The following is a 27,981-nucleotide window of genomic DNA, read 5'->3' on the forward strand; positions in this document are numbered from 1 at the left end:
AGACACAAATTTGACATCTGGAATCTTCCTTGAATTCTCTGTACTTTATTCATAAAGGCAGGGTCTCCTAAAGGACCCCTAAGCTAGTCTAGCTGGCCAGCTTGCTCTAGAGAGCTGGAATTACAAATCAGCCACCACACCCATCCAGCATTTACATTGGTTTTAATTCCAGTCTTTGCAAATGCTTCCTGCTAGGAAAGCACTGTAGCCACACACCACCTCTAAGAGCCTTCCTGGCTTTTTAGTCCTAATTATTACATGGTTGCAATGTGCCAAACACTTGCTTTTAGGTACAGAGACCTCATGAATTGACACTGGCTGGGCTCTCAATATCAGTGGGAATCATGGGTAATTTCCACATTTCTTTCCATCCTCATTATTCATTACTTCAACAAATGTACATGGAGTCCCTACTCCATACTAGGCTCTGTGTTAGCACTGGCTCCAGAGGGGAGCAGAGTGCTCACAGTAATTGCTCTCATACAGCTAGCTAAATACTTCTTGTGGACCCCTAAATCTGCTATCTTCTTCAGAAGTACATTCCCTGTGTTATACTAGAAAATTTTAATTAAATAACAGTTATTACATTTTCTCCTAAATCTTAATATGCATATTTAAAACCTAAGTCCTAGTCAAAAGAATTTCACAGTTGATAAAAACTCTGCGATCGTGTGTTATATATAGCTCCACACACTGAAACCCCTCTCGTTGCCCATGAGCCCTTCACAGCAGCTTTGTTGAAACTGTGATCCAATTCAGGGCCATGGACTACATATTGTTATGTTCTTGGGAAGGTATGTGCGGAAATGATGTAAAAGCAGTACTTAGATATGAAATTCTCAAAAAAATTAAAAAGATAAATTAAAAATATAAAAAATAGTTCTATTTTTAGTGTTACTAAAGAAATACTAGTGTTACTAAAGAAATATAGGAACAATTGTATAGAATGTCTCAGTTTTTTCAATTTGTCTGTTCCTTCAAGGCATTGTTTGTTTATATTTCCTTTGCAGTTAGCATAAAGCTGGAAATTACTGAGAAGGGCCTTATTTTAGACTCAAATCAAACATTTTTGGCAAGATTACACCATTAGTATTCCAAACGTCATATGCTGTGGCATCAAGAGACAGAATTTTATTTGAGCAATGGGTAAAATAACCACCTGACTCCTCCACGGTAAAGCCACTTTGTTTCTACTTCAGGAAAAATCCGTCTATGTGTAATCATTTTGGTACTTTATGAATGCCCATTTCTTATTAACCATGCGTTCATTAGTTTAATGCTGTTATTAGTATACTGATGAAGATGGTTTTGAGCAACAAATAAACAAAGCCATATTTGTGTTTACAAATGTGACAGTGTCAGAATGTCCTGCTAAAAACATGCTCTACTGGAATTCAAAAATCAGCACGCAAAGTAATTCACCTGTGGGGTAATCGCTTCTGCACGAGGCTGTGCAGCTGCTTCCTTGAGGCTGCACATGATCCTCAGCCACAGCCCCTGGAGACACGGGCCTATGCACATTCCCTCATGGAGAGAAAGGGGCCAACAGGGCTCACCAGCCTTCTTAGGATTCCTACAGAGGTAAACAACCGAATAGGGCAGGTGCTCTTTGGCAGTATAGCTGGCCTGGGAACTCTTCAGTGGGGTGACTTTTCATGAATTGTCTGTACAGCAAGTGGGTCCAAAAGAGTGTCTGGGGAACCTCTCAGTGACATAGCTACCTTTGGGTCACCCAGGCTCTTGTAAATAACCCAGTAAATTCAGTGGTTCACCAAGCTGGGTTCGAATGGATTCCTTTCTTTGGTGGCAGAGCCTCTCTATCTAGAGTGAAAGATATTTCTTTATGACTCCTCATGTAAAAGATGTAATATATCCAAATAAATTAAGTGAAAATGGTAATCTATAGAGCTGTGTTAATGTGATCCTGCGTGCATGTGTGAGTATACATGCTTTTCATACGGGGTTTCTTAAATGTGTCCCACTCATAACACTTTTCATCCAAGAAACTTTTATGTCATTGCAGGTATATCCTTGATATACAGACATATCAAGGAAGTATACAAATGGAGCATTTACTGATACCAAATCATAAATTTATTTTAATGCTTTCATATACATATTATCTTACCATTTATTAAAGATGAAATCAAATTCTACATACCAGCTAGGTGAACATACTTGTTTATTTTTACATAAAGACTTGAATTTTAGCTGAGTATTTGCTACTGCAGAACACAGAGCATCTTCAACATCTGTCAGCATTGACCAATATTTTGATTTTATAGTCATTAAGGCTGAGAAGGCCATTTCATAAGAATACACAGAAGTATGTTGTTTAGAACCATTCAGAAATTGGAAATTCCATCCTAATCTCAAGATAAAATTCATTGAACAATTTTTTAAAAAGAAACTCAAAGAAGCAGCTTTCAAAATCAAACATTCTAACACAATACAATTCAAAGACAGACGAATTGGATGCTTCCATGCTGAGGAATGGCAATAGGAGAATACGAAGAGTTTCTCACTTCCACAATTCAGCTGTCTGACTCTGTGAGGACAGAGGGCTTCTCGTCAGCACTGGGAGTACTGCAGTCCAGTACAGAAGCCTCACTGCTGAGCTGCTGCTTCTCAGGCAGAGTTCATTGGTGGTGCATGCCATGACAGCAAAGTGCACATGTCGTGTGTGAGGCTGTGAGATGCAGCAAACCCAGTTACTACTGCCAGAGACATCTCAGATCCATCATGTCTTTTATCTTTGGTTAATTTTTGGTTGTGCCTTCAGAAGCCTTTCACAGTTGCCAAATTTTTATCAACTTCCACATTCAGTTACATGATTTAATGTGAGGAGCAGGCCAGATTTTAAGAAACTGGGATTCACTATGTAAAATATATACACACATGATGCACACATACATATATAATACAGATGGTTGTATGTGCTTGGACAGTTTTTGGAAGGATGTACTAGAGTGTAGGGTTGGGGTTTATACAGGGACTCTTATTTTTTTAGTTTATAATACTTTTTAATACTCTAATTTTTAACCTAATTTATAAGGCTTCATTATTATTTTCTGTATTTTAGCACTGCAGTAGGTTGGTCATATGAAATTATCATTTTATAATATTTGGGAGAATATTGATAGTTGAAATTAAGATAAAAGTTATTAAAAATTTCTTTACCCATTACTAATTCAGCATTTGAAATAACCTATATGTCCACCATATACTGCATAACTCAAGCCCAATGTGATGCGATGTGTATTTGAGTTTAACGCCTTTATCCAAACATAATTTAATGAACTCTTAAAATGCGCTTATATGAGCCGGGCGGTGGTGGCGCACGCCTTTAATCCCAGCACTCGGGAGGCAGAGCCAGGCGGATCTCTGTGAGTTCGAGGCCAGCCTGGACTACCAAGTGAGTCCCAGGAAAGGCGCAAAGCTACACAGAGAAACCCTGTCTCGAAAAACCAAAAAAAAAAAAAAAAAATGCGCTTATATTTGCACTATCCACAAACTAGTTAATTTCTAATGGTTTCTAAACCTATTTTAAAATAGTAGTATAAAGACATGACTGAATTGGGAGACCTACAGTCAGATCCTAGCTTTCTCACTGTGACTCTGGCCCAGGCAGAAATACGCATGTGACAAGTGGGGAGTAGGTCAGTCCCCATTACTCAAGGCAGACAGAAGTCTGAGGCTGGCTCTTTTGGTTTGGTTTGGTTTGGTTTTCAAGACAGGTTATCTCTATGTAGCCCTGGCTGTCCTGAAATTCACTTTGTAGACCAGGCTGACTTTGAACTCAGAGATTCACCTGCTTCTACCTACTTAGTGCACCACTATGCCCAACTGAGTTAACATCAGTTAACATCAGTTCTGTGCCCTTCATGAGTCAGAGCCTTATCAGGACCCATGGCTACTGCCTAGCAAAGGGCAGCAGTATTTGCTACCTTTCCTGACAACCACAATTGGTTCCACATGTTACCAAATTCCCGTGGAGCAAGAGTTGAGATGTCAGGTTGGGAAGTGAAATTATCCCTAGTTAAACACTGCTGTCTGGAGGTAGTAATCTTTGCATATAAAATTCTCCACTCCTTTCAAGGACAAACAGCTGCTTTGATTTCTTTTAAATGGAGCTTCAAAACCCCAGGCTGAGTTTTTGGAATGATTTCAAAGTCTGCCTGGCTGCTATAGTAATAATTTACTAGCTACATGGGGTGAGGGATCCTGCCTATGATCTGCAAGACAGGATTCAGAGCCATCATCTTGGGTCTATTACTACCCTACAATTAACTCCTTGTGTCTCAGTTTCACTGTTTTTCAAGTGAGAGCAATTGTGCCTCACCCACATTATAAACATTTGCCTGTGAGGACAGGATGAACAGAGCTAGGACAGTCTTCTAATAGACAACATACAAAATACTAACAAGTTATCACTGTCTGGGGAAAAAAATAAACAGAAAAAAAAAATACCCATAGCACATTAACAGAGTTGTCAAGATGGTTCAATGGGTAGAGGTGCTTGCTGCCAAGCCTGATGACTCGAGTTAGATACCTGTCAATCACCGTGGAAAGACTGTCCTCTCACGAGCACACGCACATCACATCATAGAATTAATGAACAACTTTAAAGTGTTCCATATGTGCTCTCTTATTTTTAACTACAGATCTTGCTAGTATAGGAGTGGGATCACTTTCCACTAAAAATGCCAGCAATTTGCTATTGCTGAACAGAGAACAAATGTGATCTGACCTCTAAAAGGATGCTCCCTGCAGCCACTGGCTTCAGACATTCAGACGTGCTTCTTAGCCCGTGCAGCCACAGTGACTTTGGTGGTGTCAACAGAAACGAACATGAGCCTTGTCAGAGGCTCCATGGACAAAAAGTCTAGGACGGAAGAATTCAAACTGTGTGTGAGCATGGATGCTATAATAACTGAATTAGCTTTAGGATTTTAGGACCCCATGGAGAGAGATGCCAAGACACGAGAGAGAAGAGTGGAAAAGGAAATTACAAGATTGCCAAGATAAGTGTCAATCGCTTGAAAATTTTCCAGAGCACAAGGAAGTTAAAATGCTGATAATTTCCCTCTTTCTACTTCCTGTACTAAATGGTTTCCATCAAAACTCCATTTATTAAGATCATCATAGTCAAGTGAGCCACAATTTCTATGAATAATTTTATTGATAGAAACATAAATTGTTTCTAGATTTTCTTTCTTTCTTAAGTGATGCAAGACGGCTCAGCAAATAAAAGTACTTGCCACACAAGCCTGACAATATGAGTTCGATCCCTGGAACCCACAGTGGAAAAAGAAGATAGACTTCCAGAAGTTATCCTTTGACCTCCATATGCATGCTGAATGAGCACACCAGGACTCATTTCCTCAGTTCCATTGCTATTCACAGTATCCCCCTTCAGTATTCCCACTACACAGTGAAAGCTATCTTTTGAAAATAAAGCTATAACCATATCCTCTATCTAGCCAAATAGCCCCATTTGGGAACAGAACCATTGTCTTAGTTGGAAGGGAAGGCCGGAGCTTTATTGTATTGCTATTGGATCTTTTTCTCAATCTTAATATAAGCTATTTTCTAGTGTCTTCTCCTGCCCTTAACTCTGAGCATGTTGTAGCACTCCCCATTCACATCCCTCACTCATTCCAACCATGAGTCAGCGGTTACCAAGCTTTTCCTTCATTATCTTCCTAGGAACAAGAATGCAAAGACTAAGAAAGAGCTTCCTTTGTGCTCTTAACAAGTATGATGTAGTTGGAGTGATAAGTGCAGGATTGTGAGGTAGGCACGAAGCATTAGCTCAAGTACACAAGTTGCAGAGAAGTTAAAATTAAGGCACTCATTGTGGCCTCAGCACTTAGGAGGGAACTGACAGAAGGTGTTATCTGAGCAAACACTTGAGGAAAGATAAAAGGCTGCTGAGCAGCAGAGGACACAGCACACAAAGAATTAGGCACAGTTACAAGCGAGTTGTATGGAGAATTTAAAAAGATTTTATTTTTAATTGTGTTTATGTGTGTGTATCTGTGTGTGGGTGTATGCACATGAGAAGTATGGAAGTGGGATGAGTCTCCTGGATCTGCAGTCACAGGGAGCTGTGAGCTATGTGATGTGGGGTTTGGGGACTGAACTCAGGTTCTCTTCACTGTTGAGACATCTTTCCAGCTCATGGAATTTTGTTGTTTTGTTTCATTTACATTTATGAAAATTAAACCTAGAACCTTCCACATGCTAGGAAATACCATTGAACTACACCCCAGCCAGTATGGAAGATTTTCAACAGAGGTTTAAGAGCCATGCTGTGACAACAGGAAGAAAGCTTGCACTTTGACCCTAAGAACAGTTGTTCTCAGCCTGAGGGACTTGAACTCAATTCAGTGAGTTCCAACTCTGATTGTTCTAAAATGAAACAGAAATGTTGTCTGTCTATCTATCTATCTATCTATCTATCTATCTATCTATCTATCTATCTATCTATTTATTTTTTAAAGTAAACTTGTTGTTTTCAATCTGTCAGTCTGTCACAGCAGATGGGATGGAGCAGACTGTGTTAACTTGTTGAAACACAGGGTTACCTCTGGTCAGTGACCGTTTTCTTGCTCTCATGACAGATCTCAGCAATCCCACCCCACAACTACACAGGAAGGAGACAGGATTAATAATAGTTGGTGTTGAATTCGAGTATCTTGACAGAAGAAGCCATTTTTCAGTGGGAAGGGTATACAGTTCTCTTGCCTCAGCCTCACAGTTGCTGGAATTATAGGTCTGAGCCACTACATTTGTCAGGAACTACATTTAATAACAGATATTTGATAAATACTAAGTAAACAAAATATAGGCAGGTATGTCACTACAGAATGAAAAAGTCTGAAGCTTTCAGAAGATAATATATTTGGGTCAATATTGTAATAATAAATATCCATATAAACATACAGAATGAAATATTCTGGACTGGCAAGACGGCTCAGCAAGTAAGAGCACTCTGCCTCCAAGCTTGATGACCAGTGTTTGATTCCTGGAACACACGTGGTAAAAGAACCAACTCCTGTGGGTTGTCTTTTTTTTTTCTATCTATCTATCTATCTATCTATCTATCTATCTATCTATCTATCTATCTATCTATTTATTTTAGTTTTTCGAGACAAGACTTCTCTGTGTAATCCTGGCTGTTCAGGAACTCAATCTGTAGACCGGGCTGGCCTTGAACTCAGAGATCTGCCTGCCTCTGCCTCCTGAGTGCTAGGATTAAAGGTGTGCACCACCATCGCCCAGCTCAGAAATGTTTTGTGGACATTGTGTTTCTTTTAATGTACATATAAGCATGTGTGCCTGGATTTGCAATGTAAACTATACTTTTCACCAGCCATCACCTTTCTATGACTTGTACAACACACTGCTACATGGTGGCGCTGCAAGGATGTAGCAGGGATGCATTTCAAAACGGTGCTTTTCGCACTTCCCAAAGATAATAACGCAGGGTCCTTCTTAAAACATAAATTCCCTGGTCTCACCCAAGACTCAAGAAATCAGAATTTCACAGGAAAGCCTGGTCTTTGGCATTTGTGATGAGCACTGAGGACATGTCTGAGGGGAGTTTTAGAGCCCCAGTACTCTGACAGCAAGAGAGAAAACAGGGAACGAGAAGCTAGAGGTGGGGAGCAGACTGAATGTCACTGCTGCTCTCTCTTGACGAGGCTTGAGCCAAGGCCAGAGCAGCAGGGCCTTGAGGACTTGGCTCTTGGACATTTCTGTGGCCATTGGGAATGTGAGAGAAGGAATAGGTTTTGAGGAGAGAAAATGAGATCGGTTTTTGACATGCTCAATTTGAGACACAATCCATAATGCAGAGGAACATCTGGGTGCATTCTGGAACACAGGTAGCAGCCAGAGCAGAATTTCTGAATCCTTCTCAGGAAGTTTGACCATGAAAACGAGAGTCCCCAGCAACATGGGCCCAATCTGACAAGTAGGCGCATGAGGTGCTGCCTCTCACCCACCTTATGCTTCGTCCTTTACTTTTGTGAGAGGCCCTTCCTCTAATCTCTTTCCCCAACATATCTTGTCAAAGGACAACCCCCAGCCTCACCATCCTAGACATATTAATCTTAGCATGGAGCCAAAGCCCATTTTCATCTTTTCCTGAATCTCATCTCCTGTTATGGCTCCTAACATTTAGCACAGAGTAGGCATTCAGTAGATGTTTGTGACACTGGTGAATATTTAAGGAGAATTTACCAATTTGTACTTACTAGTGTAAGTGAATCTATACAAACAATATCTAATGACTCGTTACAAATTATTGCTGATATTTCTTGACATAGTACTCTGGCTTTGTCTTCCTATTTTTTAATCAAGATTGTAATAGTTTATTTTAGTAATAGCTGCTCAAAGCTATCTTTTCCATGCCTCTGGATACCTGTAAAGAATATAACTATATGCAGTGGGTGATATAAAAAGGCGATAGGCTGGATGTGGTGGCGAGTGTCTGTGATCTCAATACTTGGGAAGCAGAGGCAGAGGCAGAAAGATTGCTATAAGCTTGAAGCCAGTCTATTCTATATAACAAGTTCCAGGCCATCCAGTGCTACAGAATAAGACCCTGCTGAAAAATGCAAAAATAGTAAGAAAAGAAAAAATATTATAGTATAATCAATCTTTTTCTAAGTATTTTGGACCAAATTAACCCATGAATTTGTAGGTTAGGATCAGTGTATACTTTGTACAATACAAATGTCAGCATTTAATTTAAGAATGTACATGACAATTATCAACCTAGCACAGCAGTGGGGAAAAAGAAGTGACAACCTCTGTGCACCGTCATCCAACGTCAGTCACGATCAATCTAGTCCATCCCTACCTCCTATCATGTAGCATCTTATCTAAAGCAAATCTTAGGAAACATAATTTTATCAGTAGAGGAAAAGCTTTTTAAAATAACATTTTGTCTGGAGATACAGCTCAGATTTTAAGAACATACGCTGCTCTTGCAGAGGACCCAAGTTTGATTCCCAGCACCCATGTCAGGTGGCTCACAACCACTTGTAGCTAGAGCTCCAAGGAATCTGACACCTCTGGCCTCTGCAAGTGTACACACACACACACACACACACACACACACACACACACACACACACACTCACACTTACATTTTTAAAGGTAATTTTTAAAATAACCACATTATGAGGCCCAAAAAGTTAACAAGTCTTTAGTATCGTCAAATGCATAATTGATATTCAAGCAGTCCATTTTTATTTACAATTTCATGTTTGGTTCTCGATGCTGCAGTTGGTTAGTATGTCTTTAAGATCTTGTTTGATCTGCACATCTTCTCCCGTGCTAGGAATTCTTTCCTGAAGAGATCAGGCCACTTGCCGCATTTCTCTGGTTCTCTGCTGTTTGCATGCCACCAGCATGGTATGAGATGTTCCTCGTTCCTGTAAATTTTCTGACATTGGAAGTTGGAATGAAAAGCTTTGTGCTATTCAAGTTATTTGCTTATTTTAGGCAATTCTTCATGAGTGAGGGTACATTCTTTTTTGGCCATCAGGAGGCACAGATTGCTTGGTCATCTGTGGTGTTCTTGTGTTAGCAATCAGTTCTTCTCAAAGCCTAGAGACACTGGTCCTTTAGTGCCTGTAGAAAGACAATCCAGGTTCAGCATCTTAATCAGAAATCCAGGATGCTTTAAAGTCTTAAACTTTCTGAACACCAACATGATGCAAATGGAAAATTCCACACCTGACTCATGTAACATCTCAGAGTATTTCAGACAAGAGATACTTAGCCTACACGCCTACTCTATCTTTTTTTTTTTTTTTTTTTTTTTTTTTGAGACAAGGTTTCTCCGTGTAGTTTTGGTGCCTGTCCTGGATCTCGTAGACCAGGCTGGCCCTGAACTCACAGAGATCCACCTGCCTCTGCCTCCTGTGTGCTGGGACTAAAGGCATGCACCACCACCGCCCAGCTACTCCCACTCTATCTTATCTCATGTACTAATAGTTACTTAGGGACTCAGTCCACACAAGGCAGGCAGCAAAAAATGGTAGCATTTACTCACCAGTTTCCAGCTGAGTAATGAATTGTTTACCCATCATCCTCTGAACATGACTATTATTTTTAGCACTACGAGCTCACAGATTTAAACATATTTGATGTGTTCCATTCTACCGTTGTACTAATAGTCAAATGATCACATCTTTGGCCTCTGTAAGGTGGTCCTGGAGTCCTTTGAAACGGCCCTAGCATCTCTGATAGCTTCCTCACCATGCCTGATAGACACTCCTGGCTCCTTTTCTCCATTTGCTGCTTCAGACCGTTAATTGCCACTTCATTGAGTAGTGTGGCTCCTTTTGATGGAAGATGTCATTTCCAAACTTTGACCTGGAGTGGAAGGTACTCACTGCTTCTGTGTTGGCCAGATATTGACTTTGAAGTTGTGGGTTTCTCATTTGTGGCTAACATCAGAGGCTCCTGGGATAGATGTCCATGTCTGAAGCACTTCTTTTACCACCTATTAAGTACATGACACCAAGTCCGTTTATTGACTTATCTGTACTACAGTTTCATTATCTGTGAACTGTGAATACTTGTGGCTGAATCTGCAGGATTCTGGTGAGGCTTAAATAAGGTAACATGAAGAACTTAGAACAAGGCTGTCACTTAGCTCTGTGTAAGAGTTATCACTGTTCTCATTGTAGCCTCTTCTAGCCTTGTCACTGTGCTTGCTCATACTGTGGGTCATCTGACACACAGCAAAGAATGCATTTTATTCATACCCAGTGACACAGTGGTTTATTTTAATAAAGCTATTCTAGAGTTCTATCTACAGCATTTATCCTAATAACATGTTGCTCTACAATGACTCAACACACACCCATATTAGAGCATTTCCTGTGAAGGGATCCAAGCTTTAAAAAACTGAAAGTATTTAGAATGTCACAAGTACCAGAATATTTCCTGCCTTTTATACTTGTCTGGAAAGGGGTAAATTGGCAGGAACTGGGCAGGGACTGAACCAACCCAGAAGTTAGGGTTCGCATTGAGCTAGAGTCTTTGCCAAGCCACATCTGTTTTTTCTTCCATGGTTATACACAGAGAGCTTCAAGACTCCCATGCTCCAAGCCATCCAGCTCCCTCTCTAATCAGACAGGCAGGGCTGCAGACGTCCCTGACCCCACAAACCCCACCACCAGTCCTGTCTGGAAATCTTTGATGTTACGAAATCTGGAGCCTTTGCCATCCAATTCTTTCTGCAAGTTTGAGGACTTAAAAGGTGTCCAAGTGGCTGCCACAGAGTATCTCAGAGTAATGGCAGTGAGAGGAAGCTAGCAGCCCAGTTGGTGCTTGCTCCTGTGATCCATCAGGTCTCAAGAAAGCCCCAAGACACGTCTCTAAACCTGGGGCTCTGCCGGGGCCTCTGTAACAAAGGCATTTGTTGGCAATTGCACATTCTTGCCTCACTGACATATAATTGTGCTGTCATTGCATCAGCCATGCCAAGTTGTCTGCAGTTTGCTGGCGAGAAACTCCCAGAAGCAAGGAGGCTTCTTTGTTCCTTAACAGAACACACTGGCTTGCTTCGTCTTTGCCTTTTTTCTTTACTTTTCCCCTTTTGACATCATTCAATGTAACTATTTGTCAGGAAGATTGCTTGGCATTTAAAGCACTTTAAAATGTAATTGTAATCTAAATATTTGTAACAGGAAGAAATGAGTGTATATTCATAATGGGTACTGTTCAGTTACTAAAAATAACAAAGTAGACTTCGGGCATTGACAAACTTGTTTTTTACAGAAAAAATTTCTAAACATTATGCAGAGTAAGACTGTATTTTAGTAAAATAATTGTCATGCATGCTAGACTGTATGGAGAGCTGTGACAGCAGACAGCCTACGGGGCTATAAGAGTAAGTGATCTTCAGAGAGAAGCTGTCATAGGCTACTTTCCCATGGGTTTCTAGAGCCTCTAAGCTTCGTCTGAATGTGGATTCAAAATTTTTTTGGAAAATCATTACTGTTATAACTTGTTCAGAACACAGATTACTTATTGTAATAACAATTTTAAAGAATTTTTTATGGTTGCTTCTTGGGCAACTTGTGTAATATTACAATCTTCTAAAAAAATAGATTTGCTACCTTGTCTGTCCCAGGCAATGTTCTAAGTACGGCAGCACTGGCTCAGTAACAATGAAAAGAGTGAACTTAGTTCCTGTCCCGTCTTATTTTATGAACCAGTGCTGAGAATGTTCTGGAGCACATTAACAATTTACTACAGGTTTACGTTACAAGAATAAGTTATATGCAAATTAATTAGACTTCTATTCAAATTTTTATTGCTAAGGTAATTTTTTTTGAGACAGAGTTTCACTGTGTAGCGCTGGCTATCCTGGAACTCATCTTTAGACCAGGCTGGCCTTGAACTCACAGAGATCCACCTGCCTCTGGATTTTTTTCATTTGATAAGAGATAAATGTTTGAAAAGATTATATATTTCACCCCCATATTCAAATTTCACAAGTCACTCACTGTAGGAATTTTTCTCATATGTCTCGATATCTCTAAAGTAAAAATGAACACAAATGAAGCCTTGTTTCCTACTGACATTCCAGTTTTAGAGGTGATATCTGAGTTCTAAAGTCATAAAAACATCCTCTACTCTTATTCTGACTTACAAAGTTAACAAGACAGAATTTTAAAATCATTAATATCCAATCCAAATCATATGTGTAGTTTTATGAGACAGATGAAGATGTGGCAGAAAGGTGGGGAAGACCAACATCAATACAGAGTGAAAGCAGCTGAGTGTGACCACGTAGACCTGAGCTTCTCTGAGCATATCACACCCACTGTTCTTCAGGCTTGAAGTCAGCAGACCTTTGCCCTTTGCTGGGGGGCCAGATGTAAAACTGTTTTTGGCTTTGTGGGTTGTGCAGTCTGTCAAAATGACTCAAAACTGTTGTTGTAGGGCAAAAGCAGCCACAGACTATACAAAGACAAATGGACATAACTGTACTTTAATAAAATTTGAATTATGTGCACTGAAAATGGCAATTACGTATAAATTGGCAATTTTTCAACTGATCTATTTCAGTGAAGTCCTCAACTCCTAAATTAGAGAGCCCTTAGTAACCTGGATGCCTGACTCCTGTCAGGTAGGAGAGGGGCAGAGTGGAAGGAACTCCATCATGGAGGGTATGCCTAGAGTTCTACCAAAGGTAAACAATATATTGTGAACCAACTGGTCAGATGTGACATCCCTTGCTAGCCACAGTAGAGTTTTTAGTTTAGTTTAGTTTTTAACAGCATTTTGAGAGGTTGAGCCTCTGGGAGCAACTCCAGTGGAAAAGGCAGAGGGAAGAGCCAATCAAAGCTGATGGAACTGGAGTTAGAAATATTCACCAGGCCACACTTGTCTTCTGCTTCTCATTCTCTCCCTAAGTGCCACAGAGAAGCAGTAGACCAGTGCCAATGACTAAAACCCCAAGAAATAGTACAAGTCAACGGTCTGCAGACTCTGACAAGCCCTTTACCTCACATGTTCCCAAAGAAAGCCCTATGGTAAAGAGGTCAGCTGGGAGCTTTCTCAGGGCCATGGACCACAGAGAGCCAGTGACCACCGGCTCAGCTGGTGATTGCTCCAAGTTAAATTTCTGAGTTAGAGGAAGTAAGTCTGTGCTAAACCTATGAACTCCCTTGTCAAATATTCCAACCACCATCTTCAAAGATTGATAAACTATAAGGTCCTGAAACCATAAAGAAATTTAAAAGCTATATATTAAAAGCATGTTAAATTCCTTTTTAAATACTCTAGTTATCCAGAGTCTTAGCCACACTGAAAGCCACCTCAACAAGCGGAGGCCTGCGGAGCACAAAGGCCCTGCACAGCCAAGCACAGCAATAACTGATGCGAAGTTAAGGAAACGTCACTACCCACAGCAAACTACCGAGGGGACTCAAAGCACAGTTTTATTGCACTGGCCACCTCTGGCATGAACCATGCTCGAAAAAGCAAATGTCTCCCACTCCTCACACTCTAGAGAGAAACAGACAAGTTCAGAGCAGGGCTGGATGGGTCTCCAGTGGGAAAGGCATAACTCAGTTTTGATGAGAATGTTCATTGCTGGAATTTCTGTCCTATGAAAATACTAAAAATATTTATTTACTTGCTATTCCTCAACCACTCTACTTAGACATCTAGAAAAGGAAGCACTTGGACAGGATAGTTATTTTGCAGCTGTGCTTTGGAGCAAAAGCATATGACTGTGTCAGCCCTGTAGGGGCTCACCCAGAAAAAAAAGCAGCCCACGATAAAGGTGACAAAGTCACTTCCCACCTTCCACATGCAGCACACAAAAGTCCACACAGCCCCACAGCTCTGAAATGAGGAGGTGGGAAGTCTTGGGCTCATAGAGGGATATTGTTGATTAACTGCTCTCAGTTAAAGGAAAGATACAAAACAGTAGGACAAGAAAAAAATTTCTGAGGTCTCCATCTCAAACATCTCTGTAGCAGGAATCTTAGAAGGTCTTATTAATAAAACCAAACCTGAGGCCAGTTATTGGGGTGAATGCTGGAAGATCAGAGAAGCAGAACAAGCCACAGCTACCTCACCTTGCCAATTCCTCAGCTGATCCTGTTTCCTCAGACTGGAAGCCTCTGAGTCCTCATCCAGAGTGAATCTCAGCTGAACTGCTTCTCGAAAGCCTGAAAGCTTAACAAGACAAATGCTTCTAGTTTCTGGTCTTCACGCCTTATATACCTTTCTGCTTTCTGCCATCACTCCCTGGGATTAAAGGCTCACTTCTTGGGATTAAAGGCATGAGTCACCATGCCTGGCTGTTACCAATGTGGCCTTGAACTCACAGAGACCCAGAGGGATTTCTGCCTCTGGAATGCTAGGATTAAAGGTGTGAGTGCCACCATTTTCTAGCCTCTGTATCTAGTGGCTATTCTGTTCTTTGACCCCAGATAAGTTTATTAGGGTGCACAATATTTTGGGGAACACAATACCACCACACATCCCATCAATACAAAGAACAATGGTTTCTGCACAAAAAAAGAGACTTATCCAGGTAACTTCAGTGTCCCTTCTCACTTCCTGTGTTCTTACGATGGTGGGTATTCACTCAGGGTTACAGTAAGTTCAAAACAGAGCCTTCAGTTACACCCTGTGAAATACCAGTCAATAAAGGCTCAAAAAAGTCTCTCTGATGAGAACGAGTGTTCCCAAGCAGCATTTCCTGACTCCTTATCAATAATGTAGATGGATGTCAACTTATCTCAGCAGGCTATTCATCCATCTGGATCGTTTGAAATTCGTTTAACATTCTTTAAATAGATCCAAAGCCATTCACTCCAAAAATAAAACGCAGAAAGCAACCTGGATCAGTGTAGACAGACCTGAGGTTCACATACCTTCTTTCTTTGTACCCACTTGCCTGCTGACCTTGGGGACTTTCCAAACTCACTTTGTGTTTTCTAAAATCTTCTTTTCCAATAAGTTATTAGGGAATTTTAAAATGTCCATGATAAGGAACTTCTTCACTTTAACTCACTCTTCAAAGATCTTACAGCACTGTCCAGAGATGGCTGATGAAGCCTTTGGGGTATGGCATCCTCAGGTCCTACGCCCATATGGAGAACAGATCTATGGCATACTCTGTGAACCCCTCCCTTTTGTGACACTTCACTCAACCTGGGAGGAAACAAGCAATCCCATAACTTCACCTACAATGTTTTGGGGTGCAGTGGGGAAAGAGCATTCTCCTAACCAGAACCACAAGAGAGGCTTTCTCATAGATGCCTCTCACCTTTCTGAGAGCCAGAAAACTATTTCAAAGACTCATTGGGCTGTGGTGTTGGTAGCAGGGTGAGGGAAAGATTCACCTCTGAGAATTGTGAGTGGGGTCCAACAAAATCAAAACTGTCAGCTGGTGCTTAGGAAACATTAGCATCACCCTCCTTCCCTTTACCCCGACACACTGAGGCAATATTCACCAAGAGGCCGGCCTTCAGCAAATATTCTGCACTTTATGGCTGTAGGTCCTGCTGCCTGCCGCGGTGATGGGCTCTACCATCAGACCCTGCAGTATGACTCAGCATGCTTGAATCCAGCTTTGTGGGCACGCAGAGCTGTGAGACCTGTCTTGACTGCTGGAATCAGCTGATTGCAATGAGCCTCCAGGGACCCTGCTGCAGTGCTGACACTCAAAAGGAGTGACCAGGACAGAGCCTTCTGCTACTGGAGCCCACCAGAGCATGACATAACCTTGTGAGGAGCTCAGTGACTCTTACTAGTTTGTTTTTGAAGATGTGTTCTCACTATGAGCTTCAGGCTAGCCTTGAACTCACAATCCTCCTAACAAACACATCCTTCCAAGTCCTGCGACCTCAGGTATGTCCCACTATACCCAGCCCCAGAGGCTCTCCCTTGTGGGTAAGTTTGCTTAGAATTAGTTCAGGTCCACTTTCTAGCCTGTGACAATGAAGGCAACAACAGCAAATAACACTACTGAGAAAGATTTTATAGACTCCATCCTCAGCTCCTGCTGAGCTCTTGGTATGTGCTACCCCTTTGTCCCCCATAGCAGGACCTCCGTGGTCCGTGTTTCTAGCAGGAGGGGGGCATGGGAGAGCTGGCCCCACCCCCACCATGCTCACTGGAGAGCTGGCCCTGACCCTTACCTGAGGAGGGCAGACTCGGTGGAGGATCAAACTGACCAACTCAGCTACTGCTCAGGCCTACATCCTTGATTGGTCCACCCCAACATCTACCCCATCTATGACCTGCTGGAGCATGTGAAGGGACTGGTCCTGCAGAACCATAGCCTCAGGATCCCCATGACTCCAGGCAATACCAGGATAACCAAGAGAAGTTTCAATGAGGGTCCAGTGATGATGGTGTGCCAGAGGCCAGAGGCCTCTTGAACCAGACCACTAACTCATTGCAATGAACATTTGCAAGTAAAGCTGTTTGGACTAGAGGGTCTACTGTGTGACACACTGTAGCTCCCACGGGCACTACAACAAGTGAATATGTGATGGAGAGGTGGGAAAGATGGAGGAGCAAATGTTTCTGTTTTGAATGTAATTGCCTCCCGCCCCCCCCCCCCGCCCCCCTCCCTGTAAGCACATAGGGAGCTTATTAGGAGGTGTGGCTTTGTTAGAGTAGATGTGGCCTTGTTGGAGGAAGGGTGTCCTTGTGGCTTTGAGGTCTCATATATCCTCAAGCCACACCCAGTGTCTCAGTTCACTTCCCATTGCCTTTGGATAAAAGATGCAGAATTCTCAGCTGCTCCTACAGCACTGGTATACCTTCGTGCCATTGTGTCCCACCATGATGTGAATGGACTAAACCTCTGAACTGTAAGCCACCCCAGTTAAATGGTTTTTTTTTGTTTTGTTTTTTTGTTTTTTTAAGTAAGAGTTGCCATAGTCATGGTGTCTCTTCTCAGCAATAGAAACCCTAACAAAGTTGTGGAGGGTGTGCTATAAGGGTGGAGGGCAGACATAGAAGGACTGGGAAATGAGTGAGATTGGGGTGCATGATGTAAAATTCCTAAAGAATCAATAAAAAAATATTGTGTTGATTAAAAAAAGATGTGAGTCCAGACTATGGGTGAGAGGTCCTAACTTTACAGAATGCTGTGCTTCCTGTGCTAGCGTTCTTCCAAATCCAAGGGGTGTGCAGCTCTGACTGACGTCTGCACTGCTTTGTTTTTGTTTTTGTTTTTTGTTTTTTCGAGACAGGGTTGGTGCCTGTCGTGGAGCTCACTCTGTAGCCCAGGCTGGCCTCGAACTCACAGGGATCCGCCTGGCTCTGCTTCCCGGTGATCTTGGCACTTCATGTAGGACAGTTCTCCCCAGACACTGTCCATCCTGCAAACTTGGAGCCAGATTGTCTCAGCTACATTTGCAGCAACTCTCAGTAGCTCCTCTGAAGACTGACTCTGCAATGCCCTGTATCCAGGCTGCCACATGTTCCTGGCTCAGTTGTATAGCTTGAGTTACCTTAATGAAAACAAGTTTCCAAATGGATAAACCCAGATGGTTCAGGCCTGCACTCTTGTGACCAAATAATTAATGGTCAAGTGGCAAAGATAATGAAAATAACATAATCCTCAGCTCTCATTAGATAACAGAAGCCAAGTTCTCTGCAAGATAATTCACTACAGTTCTGGCTTCTCTGTTTTACTTGTTCTGCTAACCCTCAACTGGAGTTATAAAATAGCTAAAAGCTAGAAGAAGAAGAAAGAGGAAGAGGAGAAGAAGTAGTGTCTGATATTTACAGACGTGGGAAGCCCTGGCCACACGGTGACCCCAGGAAGCTGGTGAAGCACCAGGCTTGCTATGAGGGAAGTATAGTCTGTGGGTGACAGAACATTGCCTGTGCTGCAAATTAGTGTACAGCTTCTTCACCTCGCAGCTTGGGGTGAGTCAGTCTGTGGAGAAAAATCGTTCTTCTAGACAGGGCTAGAGCTGGAGGGGCACAAGGAGGCGCCAAGTCCTGGTAACGATTGGTGTCCACGATAGAGGCAATCAGAGAACCACAAGAAGACAGCACACCCATGTAGGCTACCTATGAAAAACAACCCTACTGTGTGTCTCCTCTGAAGCCTCCCTAGGTGCAAAGGCTGAGGAATGGTCATAGCATGAAGGGTAGCAGTCCCCATTCACCTCCTCCTGTCAATCTCAGTGACATGGGAGGGTGACATCTGTTAGCTAGCATAAAGGATGGCTAAAGACAGTGATGCCTAATGTCTTCCCCACTCCTTATCCTGCAGTAGCACGTACACATGGACTTCCATGTACTTGGAATATAGATATCAAGGATGGGAGAGAAAAGAAGATACCCCCATAGTCTATTTGATTTTCCTAATTATATTCTTCTTTAAATTTTAAAACAATTACATGATATATTTTATGTCACAGTATGCTTTGCTTATTTTGCAAAAATTGAAGTTAAAATGGCTTATCCGGTTTTCAGAAGAAAAACCCCATCTAATTATATTCTTACCATATTGGTTATAGTGTGCATAGTAGTTTTCTATGACTTTTGTAACTACAAATTGATCACTTAAAACACACACACACACACACACACACACACACACACACACACACACACACACACAAGAGTTGTGATTGCAATGACTTTACCTGTCACACATATAACATGGGGCAGGCAAGATGGCTCAGTGAGTAAAGGTAATTGCTACCAAGTTTGACAACTTGAGTTTGATCCTCAGAACCACGTAGTAGGAGAGAACTGGACTTCCCAAGTTTGTCCTCTGATCTGTAGATGTGCTCTGTACCACACACATCCTATTAAGTAAATAAACAAAGAAATGTGTTTTTAGAGATCTAACATGGTGTAAGTTAAAATCAAGATGTCGGCAGGGCTTTGTTCCTCGTGGCAGGTGGACAGTCCATTTACTTGTCTTTTTTTTTTTTTTTTTTTTTTGGTTTTTCGAGACAGGGTTTCTCTGTGTAGCTTTGCGCCTTTCCTGGTACTCGCTTTGGAGACCAGGCTGGCCTCGAACTCACAGAGATCCGCCTGCCTCTGCCTCCCGAGTGCTGGGATTAAAGGCGTGCGCCACCACCGCCCGGCTACTTGTCTTTTTGACTTTGAGAAAGCACTGCTTTCCTTGACCTCTAGGTCAACAACTTTGTTGTTGTTTTTGTTTTGTTTTGAGACAGAGTATTTGCAATTTAGCCTGAGCTGTCCTGGACCTGTATAACCCAGGTTGGCCTCAACCCCAAACAATCCTCCTTCGTCAGCCTCACATGTAGTGGGGTGACAGGCCACCACACCCTGCAAATCAGCTTCATTTCTTCTTTTTTTTTTTTTTGTTTGCTTTTTGTTTTTGTTTTTTGTGTTTTTCTTTTTTGTTTTGGGGACAGGGTTTCTTTGTATAGCTCTGGCTATCCTGGAACTCACTCTGTAGACCAAGATGGCCTCGAACCCATTGCCTGCCTCAGCCTCCTGAGTTCTGGGATTAAAGACTTGCACCACCACCGACCAGAAACTAGCTGCATTTCTAATTAGGTAAGACAAATAGTTGCTAAGACCCTGGCTACACCAGAAGCTACATGAGAGGGAGAAGCAAAGAGGAGGGACTGGTGAGATGGCTCAGCAGACAGAAGAGCCTGCTCTGCAAGCCTGCAGCCTGAGCTTGATCCCGGGACCCAGCTCAAGACAGAGAGAGAAAACTGACTCCATAGAGCTTTCCCCTGAACCCCCACCCCTACACACACAATTTTAGAGAATCAAATTAGAGGAATGCATCAACAAAGTGGTCAGGAATGTTCAGTTGTCTCCACCACTACAAGCCATCAGGTCTTGGGCAATTCAGCATCTCTGAGCCACAGTTCCCTCACATGAGGTCGAGGGTAGCGACAGACTAAATCATAGAGAATTCCATCATCTTGCACACTAGAAACTTTTGCTCACTGTTAATTAGGATTCTTAATAGATGCTGTGCTAAGTATTTTTGAAGCATTTCTTTAATCATCACAGCCCAGGAGGTGGATACTAGCATTAGAGATTCCATTTCTTTCTTTTTAAAAAATAATTTTATTTATTCTCCATACACACACACACACACACACACACACACACACACACACACACACACACACACATATATATATATACTACCTCCTGACCACAGTTTCCCCTCCTTCCTCTCCTCCCAGTCCCTTTCCCCACCTCTCCCCCATCCATTCCTCTTCCCTTTCTCTTCAGAAAAGGGCAGGCTTTCCATGACTATCAACCCAACATGGTGTATCAAGTTGCAGTAAGACTAGGTACCTCCCCGTGTACTAAGACTTGGCAGGGCCACCAGCAGGGAAAAGGTTCCAAAAGTCAGCAAAAGAGTCAGAGGCAGCCCCCGCTCCCTCTATTAGGATCCGACATGAAGACTAAGCTACACAACTGTCACACAGATGCAGAGAGCCTAGATCAGTACCACATGGGCTCCCCGGTTGTCAGTTCAGTTCTGTGAGCTCCTGTGAGCCAAGATTAGTTGATTTTGTGGGTTTTCTTGTGGTTCCCTTGATATCTCTGGCTCCTAAAATACTTCTTCCCTCTCTTTAGTAGGATTCCCTGAGATCCACCTAAAGTTTGGCTCTGGGTCTCTGCATCTCCTCCCATCAGTTGCTGGGTAAAGCTTCTCTGAAGACAACTGTGGTAGGCACCAATCTATGAGTATAACAGAATATCATTAGGAATCATTTCATTGAGCTTTTTATTGTTTGTTTGTTTGGTTTTTTTTTTTGCCAGTCATGTTTGGGTCTATCCTAGGTCTCTGGGCTATCCAGCCTCTGGTTCCTGGGCCTCCAGGCAGTGTCAGGAGTGGGCTCCCTCTCATGGTATGAGTCTCAAGCTGGACCAGTCATTGGGTGGCCACTCCCACAATTTCTGCTCCACCATTACCCCAGCACATTTTGCAGGCAGGACAATTGTAGGTTGAAGGTTTTGTGGCTGTGTTGGTGTCCCAGTCCCTCCACTGGAGGTCTTTCCTGGTTACAGAGGATGGCTGGTTCAGGCTCCATGTCCCCCATTACTAGGAGTCTTCACTAGTCACCCTTGTAGATTCCTGGGAGTTTTCATTGCACTAGGTTTCCAGCTTCTCCCTGAGATGCCCCCCAATTCGAGTTGTCTCTCCTAGTACCCTCCATTCTCCCCCAGTCTGATCCCTCCTGTTGCTATTGTGGTATGCACCCCTGACACCTCACCCCCTCTCCACCCATGATATCTAGTCTATTTCCCCTTCCCAGAGAGATCCATTCATTCCCCGCTTGAGCCCTCCTACTTACTTAACTTCCTCTGGGTCTGTGGATTGTACCATGGTTATCCTTTACAGCTACTATCCACTTATGAGTGAGTACATACTGTCAGGGACAACGATAGAATCTCTAGTTAGTGGAAAAATACAGACCCCCGATAAGACAGGGAACTAGATCATCTTACAGTCAGGTTGCCTAGCAACAGGACATTGAGGCAGAGCCCTTGACCCTTTCACCCTGTAAACATCCTATACAAACATCCTGTTAGCTTGCCCCACCTTATGCAGATGACAGCTTCTTGCTCCCCCCACCCTGCAGGAACTATATAAACTCTCTTGAAGGAAAATAAAGTTGCACCTTGATCAGAATCTAGACTTGGTGTATTTCCTTGTATCTCCTGTCCCTATCATTCCGTCCTTAGGGTGGTCGAGAACCCGTTGAAGCCCTGCAGGCGGGGCAACATACCATGTTTGTCTTTCTGGGTCTGAGTTACCTCACTCAGGATGATTTTTTTTCTAGTTCCATCCATCTGCCTTTAAATTTCATGATGTCATTGTTTTTAACAGCTAAGCAATACTCCATTGTGTAAATGTACCACGTTGCCTTTATCCATTCTTTGGTTGATGGGCACCTAGGTTGTTTCCAGCATTCTTGAGTACAGCATAGTGGATTCCCACAGCCTCACATGAGCTACAGTATAAGCACACTGTGCAGCAGATTTAAGGTTTTTTTCTCATACAGACAAAAAGGACTAGAGATACACAATGAGGACAGACTCAGACAAACAGGTCTCTGAACAGGTCACGGTGTGTTTGTAAATGTGCATAGGCTTGGAAGAGAGAAAAGAAAGGGTAAAAACAGTCACAGATTAAACATATAGATTTAAAATAATAAAATAAAGTCCTTAAAATGGGGAGTAGAGTGATATAAAGGAAATAAGCCACAGAAAAATGGAAAATACACAGAGAGTCTGGATTACATTTATTATTGTGTTTCTTTAAAAATTTTTCACTGCTATGAGACATTTGATTATAAAAGCTGCTAGATTAAACTAACCTATATATTTTAAAAATATCTTAACTCCAAAATTTAAGTCAAGCAGTATGTAACTTTGTGGGAGAGGTTATGTTTTTGTTTCTACAGGAAATAAGAGGCTATGGATTCATTCCAGGTTAAGGAAAATCAGATCTGATTGAGGAAGACCTCCTGAAATCCTGACTACAAACATGGAAAATAAACCTAAAGTAACTACAAGACATGTAACGTATATTTTACCTGCTCAAACATAAAACAAAAAATTTTCTTTGGATGGCTTGTGTATAACATAGTTTATATTTGTGTTAATATAGATATGTATATTTCCTTTTAAAGTTTATATATTTTCAGAACAAGGGTACTAGACACCAATGAAAACAGATGGCCCAGGTGATCCAGCATCCAGAACAGCTTCAAGACTGCTGACTGAGATGGTCCAGCCTCAAAGAATACTCCAGTCAAGACTTAACAATTATCTTGATTTTCTCAGGGTCTCTCAAAGATTACCAGCACCCCCAATCAGCAGGAAGTAGTTTATAAAACTGCACCCACGTTCCCAAAATAATGGTTATAAATATTTTTTTTCATTTAAGGGTAGTTGGTTACAAATTGCTATTGGTCATAGTCAATCTCTTTAAAAAAGAAGAAAGGGGGATTATGATATAGAAGCAATGGGGAAAAAAAGGTAGATTATTGTATCTACTTTACTCTAAAAAACAACTGTTAATCTTACATATTTTACATTGGTATGGATTTTAATTTATTGATAAAGATTTAAAGTTAATTTTGTTATACTGTATGTATATTTTCACTCTTGTTTAAGGTATTATATTTATGCAGCTCAATTAAAAATTTAATGTATAATTAAGAAATACAGATTAATAGTCATATATAATAGTCAAACTTATAGTCATGTTAGTTAGGTTTTCTAGGTATACAAAGATATATTTCATATAGGTAATCTTCAAACACTTCAAATACCTATAGAATATGGCATTTAAAATGTTTTAATAACTTAGATTTTTCATGACAGCGAGACATGTCTGCTTCTGGCAGCACCAATATAGTCCAGAAAAGATGACGGGCATGGAAGAAATTCCATATGGAGCTTGTTTCCTTTATGGCAAAAACCAGCCATGTGGGCAAAGAAACTGCCCTTGCCTCAATTGATGACAGTTACTGTCCAAACTGGACCAGCAGGACATAAAGAAAGGCGACTACTGAACAAGGTAGGACACTCCTTCAAAATTCCCTACTTCACAGGAAAGTCTGTCAGATATACTAGGCCTATGAGCCAAAGTTGGATGCCCCAGTGTTACAGGGAAACTTTGGGTGACTCTCTAGGCTGTCAAGTGTTTCTATCAGTTTTCATTCTTTGGAAGTCACTTGCCTGCACTTCCTGCTTACCCAGGTAATATTATTTCCTTCTCAGGTCTTTGATGGAGTTGAGGACTAGATAGTTATAGTTATAGTTTTCCTTAGTTATGATAAAAGGTAAATAATATATGAAACTTTAGATTCACTAAGGTAAGTTGGATAATAGAGTGTTTTCTCTGATTTTGTCAAATACAAATAGACTAGATATTGTAACTGTAATTCTTGCTTGATAACTGTTTTGTTATATATAACTTTACTATGTTAAAATTGAAACCTTCTGTTTTGATTAAACAGAAAAGGGGAAGTGCTGTGGGGTGATCCTTCTTTACGCTGTAAATGTGTGTTGCTCTTATTGGTTGATAATAAAGCTGTTTGGCCAATGGTGAGGCAGGATAAGGTTAGGTGGAACAATCAAACTGAGGACTCAGATGAAGAGAGGCAGAGTGGGGGGGGGGGGGAGAGGAGAGCCAGCCACCATAAAAGCAAGATGCCAGAGGACCAGTAAAGCCATGACCATGCAGCAATAAATAAATTAAGAAATGGGTTCATTTAAATGTAAGAGCTAGTTAGTAATAAGCCTGAGTCATTGGTCAAGCATTTATAATTAATATAAGCTTCTGTGTGTTTATTTGGGACCAGCAGTTGGGACAAAAAGCTCTGCCTCTATTTACAATGGTGTTTCACCGCAGCAATAGAAACCTTGACTAAGGCAGTTGGAATAAGCTGCTTGGAAAAAGAACAACCATAATTGAGTCTAAACATCCCATCTCATCTACACTTTCTAGTCTTTGCTTTATATGTTGCTATTGCTTGTATAAAGTGTAACTGGAGATCCCGCAGAGCATTGCAGCCTGGCTGAGTGTTAGCACCTAGGCCTTTGATAGGCCTTTTGTGAAGTGTTACTTTCTGTGTTTGCTACTTTCTGTTTGAAGCATTGAAATCTTATCTGAGTGCTTCCTAAAAGGTTCAAAGCCTATACAAAACTTGGTTGTGGGAGGACTCAGGAAATTGAGATGTCCTGTGACTGGAAATTGCTTTGGCATTTGTCTCTTTGGGGAGCTTCAGATAAGAGGTTTTGGTATTTGGAAATTGACTTGCTAAGGTGTAAACTGTATAATAAAAAAGCCTTTTGCAAAGCTACAATCAGTCAGTTAACCAGACGCTGACTCGCCTGAGGCTGAAAAAGTTAAAATTCATTTTAAGAGTGACCCTGTTTCTTCCACGGACCCTCGTGAAGCTGAACATCTGACACTACAATAAGGCACCAGAAAACCCCAATGAAATGAATATGAGACATATATATCACCTTCTGTCTTAGGGTTTCTATTGCTGTGAAGAAACACCATGACCACAGCAACTCTTATAAAGGAAACATTTAATTGGGGCTGGTTTACAGTTTCAGAGGTTTAATCCATTATCTATGGTCATCGCAGGAAGCATGGCAGTGTGCAGGCAGATGTGATGCTGGAGAAGGAGCTGGGAGTTCTACATCTTGATCCACAGGCAGCAGAAGCAAACTTCTATCACACTGGGCATGACTTGAGCATAGGGAAACCTCAAAGCCTGCCCCCACAGTGACACACTTCCTCCAACAAGGCCACATCTACTCCAACAAAGCCCCCCTCCTAATAGTGCCGCTTCCTATGGGGGCCATTTTCTTTTAAACCACCACACCTTGGAAGAGATCTGGCTTTTCCCAGGCCTCATCCAAGATGATATGTTAGTTGAACGTTAGTTTTATGACTCCGGGAGCTCATAGCTCTAAGCATTTCCTTCAACCAAGCACATACACACATACCTATGAAGGGTCCCCCTGACCCATGGCCTCATAAGAGAGCAGAGAGAACACAGTTGGAGCCAGGAGCAGTAACCCCAGTCCTCAGGCATCCAGGGAGAGGGGCTGGCTCAAGGAGCATTGCCAAGTCTTCACTAACCAAGTTTACTTCCATTTGCTGTAATTTAAAGGAGAAAATTATACTTCTCTGAGGTGTGGCTGCAGATCTAGAAAGTGAGGGGATGTGGCAACTTTTGGCAAGAATTACTGTGTCGAAAACTTAATGAACCCTCACAGACAAAATATTGACAAAAACCAAATCAACAACAGACACAGCTGGTCTGGTGGCCTAGGCCTGTAAGGCAAGAAGGCTTGAAGTTTGAGGCTGACCTGGGCAGCTTAATCAGACCCTCTACATTAAAACAAAGAGTGAGGGGGTGCAGAAACATCCTTGCATGCATGAGGTCCTAGGTTTAATCCAAATACTGTCTTTATTTTTAAAAAGAAACCAGTATGGAACCATAGAACCTTGGCAATTTCATTTAGATAACATAAAAACTAAACAGCACAAGCAAAACTACCCAGTGCTATGTAGGGATGTGTTTTTTTTTTTTTTTTTTTTTTTTTTTTTTGGTTTTTTCGAGACAGGGTTTCTCTGTGTAGCTTTGCGCCTTTCCTGGAACTCACTTGGTAGTCCAGGCTGGCCTTGAACTCACAGAGATCCGCCTGGCTCTGCCTCCCGAGTGCTGGGATTAAAGGCGTGCGCCACCACCGCCCGGCTGTGTTTTTAGATAATAAAAATGGAACGGAAAGAAAAAAATGATTACTACAGAAGTCAGTTACTTCTAGGGTGAAGAAGAGGGTTAAATTCTACTGGGAAGGGATTTCCTGGGATGCTGGCAATATTCCAAATTCCTTGACCTAGGTGGAAATGGCACAGGGTTCCTGTGGTGGTTTGAATGAAAATGGCCCCCACAGACTCACAGGGAGTGGCACTGTTAGCAGATATGGCCTTGTTGGAGGAGTGTGTCACTGGGGGTGGGCTTAAGGTTTCAGAAGCTCAAGCCAGGCCCAGTATTGCCTGCATGCCACTATGCTTCACCATGACAATAATGGACTAAACCTCTGAACTGTAAGCTAACCCTAGTTAAATGTTTTCTTTTATAAGAGTTGCTGTGGTCATGGTGTCTCTTCACAGCAATAGAAATCCCAACTAAGACAGTCCCCTTCATTGTAACTCATTCAGGTCTTTAAGATTCCTCTTATGCAATCTATGCACTTTTCCGTGTGTTCTGTTTCATAAGAACAAAGGTATTGCTACTATCATTTTGTTTTGCTTCAGTAAATTTCTCACAAGCTTCCATGCCTGGACTAGCACAGATCTAATCAGTTCCCACAGTGTTGCTCTGGCCTTAAGAGACTCCTGAGGAGACATTCCATGTGACTTAGGCTATGGGCTTCTGCCTCACTTCTAGTTTGGGCAGATTACTGAACCTAGTTCAGGATTATATATGGAGTCCTCCCCACCTCTCAACACACACACACACATACACACACACACACACACACACACACACACACACACACTTCAACATTATCAAGTATTTATACCAGTGGTTCTCAATCTATGGGTCCCAACCCCTTTGGCAAACCTCTATCTCCAAAAATATTTACATAATGATTCACAACAATAGCCAAGTTATGAAGTAGCAAGAAAAATAATTTGTGGTTGGGAGTCATCACAACATGAGAAACTGTATTAAAGGCTCACAGGTTAAGAAGGTTAAAAACCGATGATCTGTATCAAGTTGAACTTCTGCCAGGTCAGGATGAGTTTAATGGTTTCTGAAGCCATCATCACAGAGGGAAGTGGATGAAGGGGTTCCAGCTCAGAGACTCTGAGAGCATGATGGTTCTGATGCTTGTTAATCAGCCTCTCTACCACCCACCAATCACAGATCCCAAAAACTTATCTAGAAGCAAACAGCCTGG

General features: G+C 41.8%; 1 long non-coding RNA gene across 2 annotated transcripts in view; it reads right to left on the reverse strand.

Moving 5' to 3' along the window:
* Positions 1 to 7,089: 7,089 nt before the first annotated feature.
* LOC128108258 (uncharacterized) overlaps positions 7,090 to 27,981 on the reverse strand; it is a 41,928-nt gene continuing 21,036 nt past the window's right edge. Inside the window, exons 2-5 of one of the 2 annotated variants that reach the window (XR_008217400.1) lie at positions 19,173 to 19,337; positions 14,625 to 14,724; positions 10,416 to 10,525; positions 7,090 to 9,648 (exon numbers count right to left, since the gene is read on the reverse strand). This is a non-coding gene — a long non-coding RNA (uncharacterized LOC128108258). Of the gene's footprint in view, positions 9,649 to 10,072; positions 10,526 to 14,624; positions 14,725 to 19,172; positions 19,338 to 27,981 lie in introns of both variants that reach the window. The other variant, XR_008217399.1, reaches the window with a different exon arrangement.

Source organism: Peromyscus californicus, unplaced genomic scaffold (assembly GCF_007827085.1).
Source record: "Peromyscus californicus insignis strain IS unplaced genomic scaffold, ASM782708v3 Scaffold_13__1_contigs__length_99412109, whole genome shotgun sequence".
In the NCBI taxonomy this organism is placed as follows: Eukaryota; Metazoa; Chordata; class Mammalia; order Rodentia; family Cricetidae; genus Peromyscus; species Peromyscus californicus.